Source organism: Abramis brama, assembly GCF_963993115.1.
Source record: "Abramis brama genome assembly, chromosome: 17".
NCBI classification, from domain to species: Eukaryota; Metazoa; Chordata; class Actinopteri; order Cypriniformes; family Leuciscidae; genus Abramis; species Abramis brama.
Window position 1 is genome coordinate 36,590,768 of NC_139979.1, and position 17,633 is coordinate 36,608,400.

Here is a 17,633-nt window from a genome sequence, read left to right on the forward strand (position 1 = left end):
TGAGTTAAAGCTTAAGTTTGAAGTTTAAAGAAGTTTAAAGTTTATATTAGTTTGAAGTTTAATTTAGTTTGAAGTTTAAAGTAGTTTAAAGTTTAAAATAGTTTGAAGTAGATAGATAGATGAGTTGATTAGTTTAATTGAGTCTCAATGGCTTATATATTATATAGAATGGCAGTTTGAATTAGTCTTCAAGGTATTTTGATTTGAATTTTCGTCGGTTGGCCAGTTTGAATCTAGATTTGAATTTTTTAGAACTCCCCAATGTAAGTCAATGGGAGTTTTTCCGAGTTTTGATCGGCAATATTAGGAAAACCGTAAGTCCGATCAGTCTGAAAAGATATAGCAACTCAAGTCAGAATAGTCTGAAGGTCTGAGCCGAGTTTGGAGTATGTAGAGTTAAAGCTCTAGGAGGAGATAGGGGATAAATTTTTAGTAAGAAGAATAATAATAATAACTAGATTAAAAAGTTCGTCGAGACAAACTTTAAGTTGGCTTGAGAAAGCTGGACCAGAAAGTTTGAAGAAGTTAAAAGTAGTTTGGAGTTTAAAGTAGTTTCAAGTTTAAATTAGTTTAAAGTTTAAATTAGTTAGAAGTTTAAAATAGTTTAAAGTTAAAATTAGTTTGAAGCTTAAATTAGTTTAAAGTTTAAATTAGTCTAAAGTTTAAATTAGTTTGAAGCTTAAATTAGTTTGAAGCTTAAATTAGTTTAAAGTTTAAATTAGTCTAAAGTTTAAATTAGTTTGAAGTTTAAATTAGTTTAAAGTTTAAATTAGTTTAATGTTTAAATTAGTTTAAAGTTTAAAGTATTTTAAAGTTAAAAAGTTGTTGGGGGTTTTCTAGTGGGTTGCTAAGGTGTTCTGGGTGGTTGCTAGGCAGTTGCTAGGGTGTTCTGGGTGGTTGCTAGGCGGTTGCTAGGGTGTTTTTGGTGGTTGCTAGGGTGTTCTGGGTGGTTGCTATGGTGTTGCTAGGTTGTTGCTAGGGTATTCTGTTTGGTTGCTAGGGTGTTCTGGGTGGTTGCTAGGTGGTTGTTAGGGTGTTCTGGGTGGTTGCTAGGGTGTTGCTAGGCGGTTGCTAAGGTATTTTGGGTGGTTGCTAGGCGGTTACTAGGGTGTTCTGGGTGGTTGCTAGGCGGTTGCTAGGGTGTTTTAGCGGTTGCTATGGTGTTGCTAGGCGGTTGCTAGGGTGTTCTGGGTGGTTGCTAGGGTGTTGCTAGGCGGTTGCTAGGGTATTCTGGGTGGTTGCTAGGCGGTTACTAGGGTGTTTTGGTGGTTGCTATGGTGTTGCTAGGCGGTTGCTAGGGTATTATGGGTGGTTGCTATGGTGTTGCTAGGGTATTCCAGGTGGTTGCTAGGATGTTGCTAGGTGGTTGCTAGGGTGTTTTGGTGGTTGCTATGGTGTTGCTAGGTGGTTGCTAGGGTGTTCTGGGTGGTTGCTATGATGTTGCTAGGTGGTTGCTAGGGTGTTTTGGTAGTTGCTATGGTGTTGCTAGGGTATTCTGGGTGGTTGCTAGGGTGTTGCTAGGGTGTTCTGGGTGGTTGCTATGGTGTTACTTGGTGGTTGGTAGTTGTCACAGATGGTTACTATGGAGTTTGTATAGTTCTTAGCATGATCTTGGTATGATTTAGCACTTAACTAATCGCTATTAGCATGTAGCTATTCACTGCTAGCATGTGTAGCATGTTGGAAGTGCTGTTTGCTAGCATGAGTCAAAAGAGCCAAACCTCATCTCTATACAATGTTCTGATACAGAGATATAGGTCTTGCAAAATGGTTGCTAGGGTACTCAAGTTTGGTTGCTATGGAGTTGCTTGGGAGCTGGGAGCTTTATACGTACGAAGTTTAAAGTGGTTTGAAGTTTAAATTAGTTTACGAGTTTTTGAGTTTTGAGTTTATAAGTTTAAATGAGTTTAGAGTTTAAGTTTAAATGAGTTTAGAGAGTGTGTGTGTGTATGTGGGTTCACACACACACACACACACACACACACACTCAGAGTTTATGAGTTTAGAGTTTATAAGTGTATAAATGGATGAGTTTATAAGTGTACACGTTTTTGAATTTGGTTTGTAAGTTTAAATGAGTTTTGAGTTTATAAGTTTAAATGAGTTTACAGTTTATAAGTTTAAATGAGTTAAAGCTTAAGTTTGAAGTTTAAAGAAGTTTAAAGTTTATATTAGTTTGAAGTTTAATTTAGTTTGAAGTTTAAAGTAGTTTAAAGTTTAAAATAGTTTGAAGTAGATAGATAGATGAGTTGATTAGTTTAATTGAGTCTCAATGGCTTATATATTATATAGAATGGCAGTTTGAATTAGTCTTCAAGGTATTTTGATTTGAATTTTCGTCGGTTGGCCAGTTTGAATCTAGATTTGAATTTTTTAGAACTCCCCAATGTAAGTCAATGGGAGTTTTTCCGAGTTTTGATCGGCAATATTAGGAAAACCGTAAGTCCGATCAGTCTGAAAAGATATAGCAACTCAAGTCAGAATAGTCTGAAGGTCTGAGCCGAGTTTGGAGTATGTAGAGTTAAAGCTCTAGGAGGAGATAGGGGATAAATTTTTAGTAAGAAGAATAATAATAATAATAATAATAAGTTTAAGTACAATATCAGAAAGTTGGCTCTCTCAAGCCAACTTAACTAGAATGTACATTTCCTGAAGAAAATGTGAAGTGGTGCTTGCAGTGGCAAAATTCACCACTGGGCAGATGCACAATTAACATGCAATTAACACAATTAACATGTTGTGATACCATGATATACCACGTTTTAGCATTATTTACCACGATTTACCATGTTTCTAAGATGATTTACTACGATTTACCACATTCCAGCATGATTTACTATGATTAACATGTTGTTAGAATGATACTAGCAGGATTAGCATGTTGTTAGCATTATTAACATGTTGGTTGGATGATGCTAGCATGATTAGCATGTTGCTACCATGCTTTTAACAAGATGCTAGCATGATTAGCATGTTGCTAGCATGTTTTTAGCTAGATGCTAACATGATTAGCATGTTGCTAGCATGATGCTAGCTTGATTAGCATGTTGCTAGCATAATGCTAGCATGATTAGCATGTTGCTAGCATTATGCTAGCTTGATTAGCATGATGCTAGTATTATGTTAGCTTGATTAGCATGTTGTTATCATGATGCTAGCTTTATTAGCATGTTGCTAGCATTATGCTAGCTTGATTAGCATGTTGCTAGCATTATGCTAGCATGATTAGCATGTTGCTAGCATGATGCTAGCTTGATTAGCGTGTTGCTAGCATGGTGCTAGCTTGATTAGCATGTTTTTAGCATAATGCTAGCATGATTAGCATGTTGCTAGCATGATGCTAGCTTGATTAGCATGATGCTAACATTATGCTAGCTTGATTAGCATGTTGTTAGCATGATGCTAGCTTTATTAGCATGTTGGTAGCATAATGCTAGCATGATTAGCATGTTGCTAGCATGATGCTAGCTTGATTAGCATGTTGCCAGCATGTTTTTAGCAAGATGCTGTTGCCAGGTGGTTGCTAGGGTGTTCTGGGTGGTTGCTATGGTGTTGCTAGGCAGTTGCTAAGGTGTTCTGGGTGGTTGCTAGGGTATTCTTGGTGGTTGCTAGGCAGTTGCTAGGGTATTCTTGGTGGTTGCTAGGGCGTTGCTAGGTGGTTGCTAGGGTGTTCTGGGTGGTTGCTATGGTGTTGCTAGGCAGTTGCTATGGTATTCTGGGTGGATGCTAGGGCATTGCTAGGCAGTTGTTAGGGTGTTTTGGGTGGTTGCTAGGTGTTCTGGGTGGTTGCTAGGCAGTTGCTAGGTGTTCTAGGTGGTTGCTAGGCAGTTGCTAGGGTGTTCTGGGTGCTTGCTAGAGTTTTTTGTGGTTACTAGAGCATTTCTAGATGTTGTTAGGGTGTTCAGGGTGGTTGCTAAGGTGTTTTTGTTAGTTGCTATGGTGTTACTAGGTGGTTGGTAGTTGTCAAATATGTTTACTATGGAGTTTTTATAGAGTTCTTAAAATATTTAATAACGAGTGCCTTCTGTACGGCACTCGGCCTGCGGCCTCGTGCCTATGGCCGAATAGGCACAAGCATGGAGCGATATCACAAGGCCACGAGAGTAAAATTGCTTTAAAAAATATAAAAAAAATAAAAAAATGTTTTTTTTTGGTTTAGGGTGGTTGCTAGGGAGCTCTTAGTGGTTGCTAGGGTGCTGAAACTGGTTGATAGGGTGTGGCTATGAAGATTTTAGGCCATAACTTATTGGCTGCTTGATAATATAAATCCTCTGAGGGAGAGAGAGAGGGAGAGACGCAGGGGTGTCAGGCCCTTTGGAGTGGTGTGTGTGTGAAAACGTCGGTTTGGATTTGAATTTTTTTAGAATGCCCAATGTAAAGTCAATGGGACTTTTTTGGCCGCTTTTTCGTCCGCTGTGCGAACATCGTACACCCGATCGCTTAGAAAAGTCATAGCACACCTCTCCTCAATGAGCCGGTCGATTTGACACCTCACTCAGGGGTCTGTGACAAACGATGCGGGGCGCATTACGCGCCAAACTTTTGTCCGGAATAATAATAAGAAAAAGAATAATAATAAGTATGAGCAATAACAATAGTGATGCTTTTAAAAAAGCACCACTAACTAGATTAAAAAGTTCGTCTAGACAAACTTTAAGTTGGCTTGAGAAAGCTGGACCAGAAAGTTTGAAGAAGTTTAAAGTAGTTTGGAGTTTAAAGTAGTTTGAAGTTTAAATTAGTTTAAAGTTTAAATTAGTTAGAAGTTTAAAATAGTTTAAAGTTTAAATTAGTTTGAAGCTTAATTTAGTTTAAAGTTTAAATTAGTCTAAAGTTTAAATTAGTTTGAAGTTTAAATTAGTTTAAAGTTTAAATTAGTTTAATGTTTAAATTAGTTTAAAGTTTAAATTAGTTTAAGGTTTAAATTAGTTTAAAGTTTAAATTAGTTTAATGTTTAAATTAGTTTAAAGTTTAAATTAGTTTAAGGTTTAAATTAGTTTAAAGTTTAAATTAGTTTAATGTTTAAATTAGTTTAAAGTTTAAATTAGTTTAAGGTTTAAATTAGTTTAAAGTTTAAAGTATTTTAAAGTTAAAAAGTTGTTGGGGGTTTTCTAGTGGGTTGCTAAGGTGTTCTGGGTGGTTGCTAGGCGGTTGCTAGGGTGTTCTGGGTGGTTGCTAGGCGGTTGCTAGGGTGTTCTGGGTGGTTGCTATGGTGTTGCTAGGTGGTTGCTAGGGTATTCTGGTTGGTTGCTAGGGTGTTCTGGGTGGTTGCTAGGTGGTTGCTAGGGTGTTCTGGGTGGTTGCTAGGGTGTTGCTAAGCGGCTGATAGGGTATTTTGGGTGGTTGCTAGGTGGTTGCTAGGGTGTTTTGGGCGGTTGCTAGGGTATTCTGGGTGGTTGCTAGGGTATTCTGGGTGGTTGCTAGGCGGTTGCTAGGGTGTTCTGGGTGGTTGCTATGGTGTTGCTAGGCGGTTGCTAGGGTGTTCTGGATGGTTGCTAGGCGGTTGCTAGGGTGTTCTGGGTGGTTACTAGGCGGTTGCTAGGCAGTTGCTAGGGTGTTCTGGGTGTTTGCTATGGTGTTGCTAGGCGGTTGCTAGGGTATTCTGGGTGGTTGCTAGGCGGTTGCTAGGGTGTTCTCGGTGGTTGCTATGGTGTTGCTAGGCGGTTGCTAAGGTATTCTGGGTGGTTGCTAGGTGGTTGCTAGGGTGTTCTGGGTGGTTGCTATGGTGTTGCTAGGCGGTTGCTAAGGTATTTTGGGTGGTTGCTATGGTGTTGCTAGGCAGTTGCTAGGGTGTTCTGGGTGGTTGCTATGCTGTTGCTAGGTGGTTGCTAGAGTATTCTGGTTGGTTGCTAGGGTGTTCTGGGTGGTTGCTAGGCAGTTGCTAGGGTGTTCTGGGTGGTTGCTATGGTGTTGCTAGGCGGTTGCTAAGGTATTCTGGGTGGTTGCTAGGCAGTTGCTAGGGTGTTCTGGGCGGTTGCTATGGTGTTACTAGGTGGTTGGTAGTTGTCACAGATGGTTACTATGGAGTTTTTATAGAGTCCTTAGCATGATCTTGGTATGATTTAACACTTAACTAATTGATATTAGCATGTAGCTATTCACTGCTAGCATGTGTAGCATGTTGGAAGTGCTGTTTGCTTGCATGAGTCAAAAGAGCCAAACCTCATCTCTATACGATGTTCTGATACAGAGGTATAGGTCTTGCAAAACGGTTGCTAGGGTACTCAAGTTTGGTTGCTATGGAGTTGCTTGGGAGCTGGGAGCTTTAAACGTAAGAAGTTTAAAGTGGTTTGAAGTTTAAAGTAGTTTACGAGTTTTGAGTTTACAAGTTTAAATGAGTTTAGAGTTTAAGTTTAAATGAGTTTAGAGTGTGTGTGTGTGTGTGTGTGTGTGTGTGTGTGTGTGTGTGTGTGTGTGTGTTCACACACACACACACAGACACACACACTCAGAGTTTATGAGTTTAGAGTTTATAAGTGTATAAATTGATGAGTTTATAAGTGTTAGAGTTTTTGAGTTTAGAGTTTATAAGTTTTAAATGAGTTTAGAGTTTATAAGTTTTAATGAGTTTAGAGTTTATAAGTTTAAATGAGTTTAAGAGTTCAGAGTTGATTAATTTATGAGTTAAAGAGTTAATAAGTCTATGAATTCATGAGTTTATAAGTTAATTAGTTTATAAGTGTATGAGTTTAGAGTTTATTAGTTTAAATGAGTCTCATTGGCTAATATAGTATATAGAATGGCAGTTTGGTTTAGTCTTCAAGGTATTTAGATTTGAATTTTCGTCGGTTGGTCAGTTTGAATCTGGATTTGAATTTTTTAGAACTCCCCAATGTAAGTCAATGGGAGTTTTTCCGAGTTTTGATCGTCATTTTTAGGAAAACCGTAAGTCCGATCAGTTAGAAAAGATATAGCATACCGAGTCAGAATAGTCTGAAGGTCTGAGCCGAGTTTGGAGTATGTAGAGTTAAAGCTCTAGGCTGCATTCAATTTATAAATTTTAGTCTCAGAAGAAGAATAATAATAAGTTTAAATAGGATTTCAGTAAGTTGGCTCTCTCAAGCCAACTTAACTAGATTAAAAAGTTCGTCGAGACAAACTTTAAGTTGGCTTGAGAAAGCTGGACCAGAAAGTTTGAAGAAGTTTAAAGCAGTTTGGAGTTTAAATTAGTTTGAAGTTTAAATTAGTTTAAAGTTCAAATTAGTTAGAAGTTTAAAATAGTTTAAAGTCTAAATTAGTTTGAAGCTTAAATTAGTTTAAAGTTTAAATTAGTCTAAAGTTTAAATTAGTTTAAAGTTTAAATTAGTTTCAAGTTTAAAGTAGTTTAAATTTTAAATTACTTTAAAGTTTAAATTAGTTTGAAGTTTAAATTAGTTTGAAGTTTAAATTAGTTTGAAGTTTAAATTAGTCTAACGTTTAAATTAGTTTAAAGTTTAAATCAGTTTGAAGTTTAAAGTAGTTTACAGTTAAAAAGTTGTTGGGGGTTTTCTAGTGGGTTGCTAGGGTGTTTTGGGTGGTTGTTATGGTGTTGCTAGGTGGTTGCTAGGGTATTCTTGGTGGTTGCTAGGCGGTTGCTAGGGTGTTCTGGGTGGTTGCTAGGTGGTTGCTAGGGTGTTCTGGGTGGTTGCTATGGTGTTGCTAGGCAGTTGCTAGGGTATTCTGGGTGGTTGCTAGGCGGTTGCTTGGGTGTTCTTGGTGGTTGCTAGGCGGTTGCTAGGGTGTTCTGGGTGGTTGCTATGGTGTTGCTAGGCGGTTGCTAAGGTATTCTGGGTGGTTGCTAGGGTGTTCTGGGTTGTTGCTATGGTGTTGCTAGGCAGTTGCTAGGGTATTCTGGGTGGTTGCTAGGGTGTTCTGGGTGGTTGTTATGGTGTTGCTAGGCGGTTACTAAGGTATTCTGGGCGGTTGCTATGGTGTTACTAGGTGGTTGGTAGTTGTTACAGATGGTTACTATGGAGTTTTTATAGAGTTCTTAGCATGATCTTGGCATGATTTAGCACTTAACTAATTGCTATTAGCATGTAGCTATTCACTGCTAGCATGTGTAGCATGTTGGAAGTGCTGTTTGCTAGCATGAGTCAAAAGAGCCAAACCTCATCTCTATACGAAGTTCTGATGCAGAGATATAGGTCTTGTAAAACGGTTGCTAGGGTACTCAAGTTTGGTTGCTATGGAGTTGCTTGGGAGCTGGGAGCTTTAAACTTAGGAAGTTTAAAGTGGTTTGAAGTTTAAAGTAGTTTACGAGTTTTTGAGTTTTGCGTTTATAAGTTTAAATGAGTTTAGAGTTTGTTTAAATGAGTTTAGAGTGTGTGTGTGTGTGTGTGTTCACACACACACACTCAGAGTTTATGAGTTTAGAGTTTATAAGTGTACAAGTTTTTGAGTTTAGTTTATAAGTTTAAATGAGTTTTGAGTTTATAAGTTTAAATTAGTTTACAGTTTATAAGTTTAAATGAGTTTACAGTTTATAAGTTTAAATGAGTTAAAGCTTAAGTTTGAAGTTTAAAGTAGTTTAAAGTTTATATTAGTTTGAAGTTTAATTTAGTTTGAAGTTTAAAGTAGTTTAAAGTTTAAAATAGTTTGAAGTAGATAGATAGATGAGTTTATTAGTTTAATTGAGTCTCAATGGCTTATATTGTATATAGAACGGCAGTTTGAATAAGTCTTCAAGGTGTTTAGATTTAAATTTTTGTCGGTTGGTCAGTTTGAATCTAGATTTGAATTTTTTAGAACTCCCCAATGCAAGTCAATGGGAGTTTTTCCGAGTTTTGATCGGCATTTTTAGGAAAACTGTAAGTCCGATCAGTCTGAAAAGATAAAGCAACTCGAGTCAGAATAGTCTGAAGGTCTGAGCCGAGTTTGGAGTATGTAGAGTTAAAGCTCTAGGAGGAGATAGGGGATAAATTTTTAGTAAGAAGAATAATAATAACTAGATTAAAAAGTTCGTCGAGACAAACTTTAAGTTGGCTTGAGAAAGCTGGACCAGAAAGTTTGAAGAAGTTAAAAGTAGTTTGGAGTTTAAAGTAGTTTCAAGTTTAAATTAGTTTAAAGTTTAAATTAGTTAGAAGTTTAAAATAGTTTAAAGTTAAAATTAGTTTGAAGCTTAAATTAGTTTAAAGTTTAAATTAGTCTAAAGTTTAAATTAGTTTGAAGTTTAAATTAGTTTAAAGTTTAAATTAGTTTAATGTTTAAATTAGTTTAAAGTTTAAAGTATTTTAAAGTTAAAAAGTTGTTGGGGGTTTTCTAGTGGGTTGCTAAGGTGTTCTGAGTGGTTGCTAGGCAGTTGCTAGGGTGTTCTGGGTGGTTGCTAGGCGGTTGCTAGGGTGTTTTTGGTGGTTGCTAGGGTGTTCTGGGTGGTTGCTATGGTGTTGCTAGGTTGTTGCTAGGGTATTCTGTTTGGTTGCTAGGGTGTTCTGGGTGGTTGCTAGGTGGTTGCTAGGGTGTTCTGGGTGGTTGCTAGGGTGTTGCTAAGCGGTTGCTAGGGTATTTTGGGTGGTTGCTAGGGTGTTGCTAGGCGGTTGCTAAGGTATTTTGGGTGGTTGCTAGGCGGTTACTAGGGTGTTCTGGGTGGTTGCTAGGCGGTTGCTAGGGTGTTTTAGCGGTTGCTATGGTGTTGCTAGGCGGTTGCTAGGGTGTTCTGGGTGGTTGCTAGGGTGTTGCTAGGCGGTTGCTAGGGTATTCTGGGTGGTTGCTAGGCGGTTACTAGGGTGTTTTGGTGGTTGCTATGGTGTTGCTAGGCGGTTGCTAGGGTATTATGGGTGGTTGCTATGGTGTTGCTAGGGTATTCCAGGTGGTTGCTAGGATGTTGCTAGGTGGTTGCTAGGGTGTTTTGGTGGTTGCTATGGTGTTGCTAGGTGGTTGCTAGGGTGTTCTGGGTGGTTGCTATGATGTTGCTAGGTGGTTGCTAGGGTGTTTTGGTAGTTGCTATGGTGTTGCTAGGGTATTCTGGGTGGTTGCTAGGGTGTTGCTAGGGTGTTCTGGGTGGTTGCTATGGTGTTACTTGGTGGTTGGTAGTTGTCACAGATGGTTACTATGGAGTTTGTATAGTTCTTAGCATGATCTTGGTATGATTTAGCACTTAACTAATCGCTATTAGCATGTAGCTATTCACTGCTAGCATGTGTAGCATGTTGGAAGTGCTGTTTGCTAGCATGAGTCAAAAGAGCCAAACCTCATCTCTATACAATGTTCTGATACAGAGATATAGGTCTTGCAAAATGGTTGCTAGGGTACTCAAGTTTGGTTGCTATGGAGTTGCTTGGGAGCTGGGAGCTTTATACGTACGAAGTTTAAAGTGGTTTGAAGTTTAAATTAGTTTACGAGTTTTTGAGTTTTGAGTTTATAAGTTTAAATGAGTTTAGAGTTTAAGTTTAAATGAGTTTAGAGAGTGTGTGTGTGTATGTGGGTTCACACACACACACACACACACTCAGAGTTTATGAGTTTAGAGTTTATAAGTGTATAAATGGATGAGTTTATAAGTGTACACGTTTTTGAATTTGGTTTGTAAGTTTAAATGAGTTTTGAGTTTATAAGTTTAAATGAGTTTACAGTTTATAAGTTTAAATGAGTTAAAGCTTAAGTTTGAAGTTTAAAGAAGTTTAAAGTTTATATTAGTTTGAAGTTTAATTTAGTTTGAAGTTTAAAGTAGTTTAAAGTTTAAAATAGTTTGAAGTAGATAGATAGATGAGTTGATTAGTTTAATTGAGTCTCAATGGCTTATATAATATATAGAATGGCAGTTTGAATTAGTCTTCAAGGTATTTTGATTTGAATTTTCGTCGGTTGGCCAGTTTGAATCTAGATTTGAATTTTTTAGAACTCCCCAATGTAAGTCAATGGGAGTTTTTCCGAGTTTTGATCGGCAATATTAGGAAAACCGTAAGTCCGATCAGTCTGAAAAGATATAGCAACTCAAGTCAGAATAGTCTGAAGGTCTGAGCCGAGTTTGGAGTATGTAGAGTTAAAGCTCTAGGAGGAGATAGGGGATAAATTTTTAGTAAGAAGAATAATAATAACTAGATTAAAAAGTTCGTCAAGACAAACTTTAAGTTGGCTTGAGAAAGTTTGTACCGGAAAGTTTGAAGTTTAAAGTAGTTTGAAGATTAAAGTAGTTTGAAGTTTAATTTAGTTTAAAGTTTAAAGAAGTTTGAAGTTTAATTTAGTTTAAAGTTTAAAGTAGTTTGAAGTTTATAGTTTAAAGTTTAAATTAGTTTGAAGTTTAAATTAGTTTAAATTAGTTTAAAGTTTAAAGTAGTTTAAAGTTAAAAAGTTGTTGGGGGTTTTCTAGTGGGTTGCTAAGGTGTTCTGGGTGGTTGCTAGGCAGTTGCTAGGGTGTTCTGGGTGGTTGCTATGGTGTTGCTAGGTGGTTGCTAGGGTATTCTTGTTGGTTGCTAGGTGGTTGCTAGGCGGTTGCTAGGGTGTTCTGGGTGGTTGCTATGGTGTTGCTAGGTGGTTGCTAGGGTGTTCTGGGTGGTTGCTATGATGTTGCTAGGCGGTTGCTAGGGTGTTCTGGGTGGTTGCTATGGTGTTGCTAGGCGGTTGCTAGGGTGTTCTGGGTGGTTGCTATGCTGTTGCTAGGTGGTTGCTAGGGTATTCTGGGTGGTTGCTATGCGGTTGCTAGGGTGTTCTGGGTGGTTGCTAGGGTGTTGCTAGGTGGTTGCTAGGGTGTTCTGGGTGGTTGCTATGATGTTGCTAGGCGGTTGCTAGGGTGTTTTGATGGTTGCTATGGTGTTGCTAGGCGGTTGCTAGGGTGTTCTGGGTGGTTGCTATGATGTTGCTAGACGGTTGCTAGGGTGTTTTGGTGGTTGCTATGGTGTTGCTAGGCGGTTGCTAGGGTATTCTGGGTGGTTGCTAGGGTGTTGCTAGGGTATTCTAGGTGGTTGCTAGGATGTTTTGGTGGTTGCTAGGGTGTTGCTAGGCGGTTGCTAGGGTGTTTTGGTGGTTGCTATGGTGTTGCTAGGCGGTTGCTAGGGTGTTCTGGGTGGTTGCTATGATGTTGCTAGGTGGTTGCTAGGGTGTTTTGTTGGTTGCTATGGTATTGCTAGGATATTCTGGGTGGTTGCTAGGGTGTTGCTAGGTGGTTGCTAGGGTGTTATGGGTGGTTGCTATGGTTTTACTAGGTGGTTGGTAGTTGTCACAGATGGTTACTATGGAGTTTTTATAGTTCTTAGCATGATCTTGGCATGATTTAGCACTTAACTAATCGCTATTAGCATGTAGCTATTCACTGCTAGCATGTGTAGCATGTTGGAAGTGCTGTTTGCTAGCATGAGTCAAAAGAGCCAAACCTCATCTCTATACGATGTTCTGATACAGAGATATAGGTCTTGCAAAACGGTTGCTAGGGTACTCAGGTTTGGTTGCTATGGAGTTGCTTGGGAGCTGGAAGCTTTAAACTTAAGAAGTTTAAAGTGGTTTGAAGTTTAAAGTAGTTTACGAGTTTTTGAGTTTTGAGTTTATAAGTTTAAATGAGTTTAGAGTGTGTGTGTGTGTGTGTGTGTGTGTTCACACACACACACACACACACACACACACTCAGAGTTTATGAGTTTAGAGTTTATGAGTGTATAAATTGATGAGTTTATAAGTGTAAGAGTTTTTGAGTTTAGAGTTTATAAGTTTTAAATGAGTTTAGAGTTTATAAGTTTTAATGAGTTTAGAGTTTATAAGTTTAAATGAGTTTAAGAGTTCAGAGTTTATTAATTTATGAGTTTAAGAGTTCATAAGTCTTTGAATTCATGAGTTTATAAGTTAATTAGTTTATAAGTGTATGAGTTTAGAGTTCATTAGTTTAAATGAGTCTCATTGGCTAATATAGTATAGAATGGCAGTTTGGTTTAGTCTTCAAGGTATTTTGATTTGAATTTTCGTCGGTTGGTGAGTTTGAATCTAGATTTGAATTTTTTAGAACTCCCCAATGCAAGTCAATGGGAGTTTTTCCGAGTTTTGATCGGCATTTTTAGGAAAACCGTAAGTCCGATCAGTCTGAAAAGATAAAGCAACTCGAGTCAGAATAGTCTGAAGGTCTGAGCCGAGTTTGGAGTATGTAGAGTTAAAGCTCTAGGAGGAGATAGGGGATAAATTTTTAGTAAGAAGAATAATAATAATAATAAGTTTAAGTACAATATCACTAAGTTGGCTCTCTCAAGCCAACTTAATAACTAGAATGTACATTTCCTGAAGAAAATGTGAAGTGGTGCTTGCAGTGGCAAAACTCGCCACTCGGTTGCTAGGGTGTTATACATGATTGCATACGAGCCAACAACCATGTCTGTACGATGTTCTGGTGCTGAGATATGGCTTATTCATGTTGTTCTGGGTGGTTGCTATGGTGTTCTGGGTGGTTGCTATGGTGTTGCTAGGCGTTTGCTTGGGTATTCTGGGTGGTTGCTAGGCGGTTGCTAGGCAGTTGCTAGGGTATTCTGGGTGGTTGCTATGGTGTTGCTAGGCGGTTGCTAGGGTATTCTGGGTGGTTGCTAGGGTATTCTTAGTGGTTGCTAGGCAGTTGCTAGGCGGTTGCTAGGGTGTTCTGGGTGGTTGCTATGGTGTTGCTAGGCGGTTGCTAGGGTATTCTGGGTAGTTGCTAGGGCGTTGCTAGGCAGTTGCTAGGGTATTCTGGGTGGTTGCTATGGTGTTGCTAGGGTATTCTGGATGGTTGCTAGGGCGTTGCTAGGCAGTTGCTAGGGTATTCTGGGTGGTTGCTATGATGTTGCTAGGTGGTTGCTAGGGTATTCTGGATGGTTGCTAGGGCATTGCTAGGCAGTTGCCAGGGTGTTCTGGGTGGTTGTTATGGTGTTGCTAGGCGGTTGCTAGGGTATTCTGGGTGGTTGCTATTGTGTTGCTAGGCGGTTGCTAGGGTATTCTGGGTGGTTGCTAGGGTATTCTTAGTGGTTGCTAGGCAGTTGCTAGGCGGTTGCTAGGGTGTTCTGGGTGGTTGCTATGGTGTTGCTAGGCGGTTGCTAGGGTATTCTGGGTGGTTGCTAGGGCGTTGCTAGGGTATTCTGGGTGGTTGCTATGGTGTTGCTAGGGTATTCTGGATGGTTGCTAGGGCGTTGCTAGGCAGTTGCTAGGGTATTCTGGATGGTTGCTAGGGCGTTGCTAGGCAGTTGCTAGGGTGTTCTGGGTGGTTGCTATGGGGTTGCTAGGCAGTTGCTATGGTATTCTGGGTGGATGCTAGGGCGTTGCTAGGCAGTTGCTAGGGTGTTCTACGTGGTTGCTAGGTGTTCTGGGTGGTTGCTAGGCAGTTGCTAGGTGTTCTACGTGGTTGCTAGGTGTTCTGGGTGGTTGCTAGGCAGTTGCTAGGGTGTTCTGGGTGGTTGCTAGAGTTTTTTGGTGGTTACTAGAGCATTTCTAGACGTTGCTAGGGTGTTCAGGGTGGTTGCTAAGGTATTTTTGTTAGTTGCTATGGTGTTACTAGGTGGTTGGTAGTTGTCAAATATGGTTACTATGGAGTTTTTATAGAGTTCTTAAAATCTTTAATAACGAGTGCCTTCAGTACGGCACTCGGCCTGCGGCCTCGTGCCTATGGCCGAATAGGCTCAAGCATGGAGCGATATCGCAATGCCATGAGAGTAAAATTGCTTTAAAAAATAAAAAAAAATTAAAAAATATTTTTTTTTTGTTTTAGGGTGGTTGCTAGGGAGCTCTTAGTGGTTGCTAGGGTGCTGTAACTGGTTGCTAGGGTGTGGCTATGAAGATTTTAGGCCATTACTTATTGGCTGCTTGATAATATAAATCCTCTGAGGGAGAGAGAGAGGGAGAGACGCAGGGGTGTCAGGCCCTTTGGAGTGGTGTGTGTGTGAAAACGTCGGTTGGGATTCAAATATTTTTAGAACTCCCAATGTAAAGTCAATGGGACTTTTTTGGCCGCTTTTTCGTCCGCTGTGCGAACATCGTACACCCGATCGCTTAGAAAAGTCATACCACACCTCTCCTCAATGAGCCGGTCGATTTGACACCTCACTCAGGGGTCTGAGACAAACGGTGCGGGGCGAGTTACGCGCCAAACTTTGTCCAGAATAATAAGAAGAATAATAATAACTAGAATGTACATTTCCTGAAGAAAATGTGAAGTGGTGCTTGCAGTGGCAAAACTCGCCACTCGGTTGCTAGGGTGTTATACATGATTGCATACGAGCCAACAACCATGTCTGTACGATGTTCTGGTGCTGAGATATGGCTTATTCATGTTGTTCTGGGTGGTTGCTATGGTGTTCTGGGTGGTTGCTATGGTGTTGCTAGGCGTTTGCTTGGGTATTCTGGGTGGTTGCTAGGCGGTTGCTAGGCAGTTGCTAGGGTATTCTGGGTGGTTGCTATGGTGTTGCTAGGCGGTTGCTAGGGTATTCTGGGTGGTTGCTAGGGTATTCTTAGTGGTTGCTAGGCAGTTGCTAGGCGGTTGCTAGGGTGTTCTGGGTGGTTGCTATGGTGTTGCTAGGCGGTTGCTAGGGTATTCTGGGTAGTTGCTAGGGCGTTGCTAGGCAGTTGCTAGGGTATTCTGGGTGGTTGCTATGGTGTTGCTAGGGTATTCTGGATGGTTGCTAGGGCGTTGCTAGGCAGTTGCTAGGGTATTCTGGGTGGTTGCTATGATGTTGCTAGGTGGTTGCTAGGGTATTCTGGATGGTTGCTAGGGCATTGCTAGGCAGTTGCTAGGGTGTTCTGGGTGGTTGTTATGGTGTTGCTAGGCGGTTGCTAGGGTATTCTGGGTGGTTGCTATTGTGTTGCTAGGCGGTTGCTAGGGTATTCTGGGTGGTTGCTAGGGTATTCTTAGTGGTTGCTAGGCAGTTGCTAGGCGGTTGCTAGGGTGTTCTGGGTGGTTGCTATGGTGTTGCTAGGCGGTTGCTAGGGTATTCTGGGTGGTTGCTAGGGCGTTGCTAGGGTATTCTGGGTGGTTGCTATGGTGTTGCTAGGGTATTCTGGATGGTTGCTAGGGCGTTGCTAGGCAGTTGCTAGGGTATTCTGGATGGTTGCTAGGGCGTTGCTAGGCAGTTGCTAGGGTGTTCTGGGTGGTTGCTATGGGGTTGCTAGGCAGTTGCTATGGTATTCTGGGTGGATGCTAGGGCGTTGCTAGGCAGTTGCTAGGGTGTTCTACGTGGTTGCTAGGTGTTCTGGGTGGTTGCTAGGCAGTTGCTAGGTGTTCTACGTGGTTGCTAGGTGTTCTGGGTGGTTGCTAGGCAGTTGCTAGGGTGTTCTGGGTGGTTGCTAGAGTTTTTTGGTGGTTACTAGAGCATTTCTAGACGTTGCTAGGGTGTTCAGGGTGGTTGCTAAGGTATTTTTGTTAGTTGCTATGGTGTTACTAGGTGGTTGGTAGTTGTCAAATATGGTTACTATGGAGTTTTTATAGAGTTCTTAAAATCTTTAATAACGAGTGCCTTCAGTACGGCACTCGGCCTGCGGCCTCGTGCCTATGGCCGAATAGGCTCAAGCATGGAGCGATATCGCAATGCCATGAGAGTAAAATTGCTTTAAAAAATAAAAAAAAATTAAAAAATATTTTTTTTTTGTTTTAGGGTGGTTGCTAGGGAGCTCTTAGTGGTTGCTAGGGTGCTGTAACTGGTTGCTAGGGTGTGGCTATGAAGATTTTAGGCCATTACTTATTGGCTGCTTGATAATATAAATCCTCTGAGGGAGAGAGAGAGGGAGAGACGCAGGGGTGTCAGGCCCTTTGGAGTGGTGTGTGTGTGAAAACGTCGGTTGGGATTCAAATATTTTTAGAACTCCCAATGTAAAGTCAATGGGACTTTTTTGGCCGCTTTTTCGTCCGCTGTGCGAACATCGTACACCCGATCGCTTAGAAAAGTCATACCACACCTCTCCTCAATGAGCCGGTCGATTTGACACCTCACTCAGGAGTCTTAGACAAACGGTGCGGGGCGAGTTACGCGCCAAACTTTGTCCAGAATAATAAGAAGAATAATAATAATAAGTATGCAAGAGAACAATAGTGATGCCTTGCTTTCAGCAAGCACCACTAATAAGTATGCAAGAGAACAATAGTGATGCCTTGCTTTCAGCAAGCACCACTAACTAGATTAAAAAGTTCGTCGAGACAAACTTTAAGTTGGCTTGAGAAAGCTGGACCAGAAAGTTTGAAGAAGTTTAAAGCAGTTTGGAGTTTAAAGTAGTTTGAAGTTTAAATTAGTTTAAAGTTCAAATTAGTTAGAAGTTTAAAATAGTTTAAAGTCTAAATTAGTTTGAAGCTTAAATTAGTTTAAAGTTTAAATTAGTCTAAAGTTTAAATTAGTTTAAAGTTTAAATTAGTTTCAAGTTTAAAGTAGTTTAAATTTTAAATTACTTTAAAGTTTAAATTAGTTTCAAGTTTAAATTAGTTTGAAGTTTAAATTAGTTTGAAGTTTAAATTAGTCTAACGTTTAAATTAGTTTAAAGTTTAAATCAGTTTGAAGTTTAAAGTAGTTTACAGTTAAAAAGTTGTTGGGGGTTTTCTAGTGGGTTGCTAGGGTGTTTTGGGTTGTTGCTATGGTGTTGCTAGGCAGTTGCTAGGGTATTCTGGGTGGTTGCTAGGGTGTTCTGGGTGGTTGTTATGGTGTTGCTAGGCGGTTACTAAGGTATTCTGGGCGGTTGCTATGGTGTTACTAGGTGGTTGGTAGTTGTTACAGATGGTTACTATGGAGTTTTTATAG